Source organism: Trematomus bernacchii, unplaced genomic scaffold (genome assembly GCF_902827165.1).
Source record: "Trematomus bernacchii unplaced genomic scaffold, fTreBer1.1, whole genome shotgun sequence".
Lineage (NCBI taxonomy): Eukaryota > Metazoa > Chordata > Actinopteri > Perciformes > Nototheniidae > Trematomus > Trematomus bernacchii.
Genome location: NW_022987680.1, coordinates 195,001 through 196,789, shown reverse-complemented (window position 1 = coordinate 196,789; position 1,789 = coordinate 195,001).

The following is a 1,789-nucleotide window of genomic DNA, read 5'->3' as shown; positions in this document are numbered from 1 at the left end:
CATGCTGTCAGCTTTTTCCCACAGGGAACTGAAGCCAAAGATTGAATGACTACTCAGAAATCTGACCTTATAGAACACCAATAAAATGTAATAATGAGGGTTTTGAAGGGTTAAAGTGGTTAACATATTCTAAAGTAGCATACACTCGAGATCTTGTGCTGTGGGCCCTTCTTTTTGCCGCTCTCCTCGTCCTCAGCAGTACATTGTTCTGCGTCCCGCCTATTCTGTAGTCTGCTACTCTAAACTACAATTGACTGTAGGTTAATACACTATGAATACACCATACAGCCCCACACAACGTGTGCTTGTCTTATATTGTACTTCATACATATATATGTAAAAATATGACACAGTATTATTCATGTGTTAATAAGCCCACTTTCCAAATCAATTCAGTCAATCAAAGTTGAGAACATTTTCTAACAAATATGAGTTGATAAAAAAAGGCCCAATAACTTATTTCCATAACCAGCTTGAAATATACCCTTCCTATTTCCCCTTATTATAATCAATCTGAGGCGTCTGATTTAAGGGAGGAGCTGCAACACTGTTAGTAACTAAATAAATGAAACCCTCTGGAGAGCTGGGATGGAGGCAGTTTGTTTCTTAAAGCATATTCAACTATCAAGCATCATTTAGCTACATTTGATCGATTTTGCTGACTTAGAACTGAACTTATAATTTTCCTCACCTCTGGTGAGGGGCCCAGCACTGCATGTTTTCTGTATGTAGCCATCTTATTGTTATTACTTTTCTCTGATACTTAGATTAGGCTGCAGATTACATTTTTGAATAAACGTTCACAACCCCGGTTCCCAACTTTATATTCTTCTAAACTAATGAGCTATCTTAACCTTAGCAAAGGCATACAGCTTCGTTTCAATAAGTCACTCACCCAGCTAACAATGACGTCAACACACCTGCAGAGTTAGCTTAGCTTAGTAAGACTAATACTGTAATATTCTAATACGTTTCTTTGGTATATCTATTTTTGAATAAACTCTAGTTTCATGAAAGCTACATTAACAAACTAAATGAAAACACATATTACATTACACGTCACTTGTTAGACGCTTTTATCCAAAGTATTCAATAATGTGGGCAATCCCCACAGGAACAATTTGGGGTGAAGTGTCTTGTCCAAGGACACAGCGAAATGTTTGACTGCAGCGGGATTTCGAACCAGTGCCCCCGTGATTAGAAGATCAGCGCACTAACCACTGAGCCACAACCTCCCTTACGACCTTTATGGCTTACCTACAGCTTTATGCATCCACTGCTGTTAGCTTAGCAACAGTTTAGCTTTGCTTGGCTCTGAAGCCCCCCCTGCTGATCAACCCCCCTGACATCAAATAGTCACTGTCCAGTAATTAACTAATGAATACAAATGAATAAACAAATAGCCTGTGTTTGACTATCTGAAGACAAATGGTTAATACTTTAAGGAAAATGCTACGAACAAAGCGCCCAACTTATGTTTCAGAGGTTTGATCAAATATGACACTGAATTTGGCACGCACAAACAACACGCCAAGTGAAGGCCACATTTTCCATTTATTTTCTGGAATGAATTTCAGTTTAGAAAAAAACGTGTAAAAGTTTTATTCTTAAAGCAGCAAGCTAAAAATTAAAACATAGGATATCTCCCGATTTACAACACTAATCTGCTACATAACATGTCAAATGTGCTATTAAATTACTTTACCAACAGATATCATATAATTATGGAAAATGATTGTTCTGATTCTTCTGGTGAATTGCAGGCTTCTTATTTTCAAAACAAAGGCAG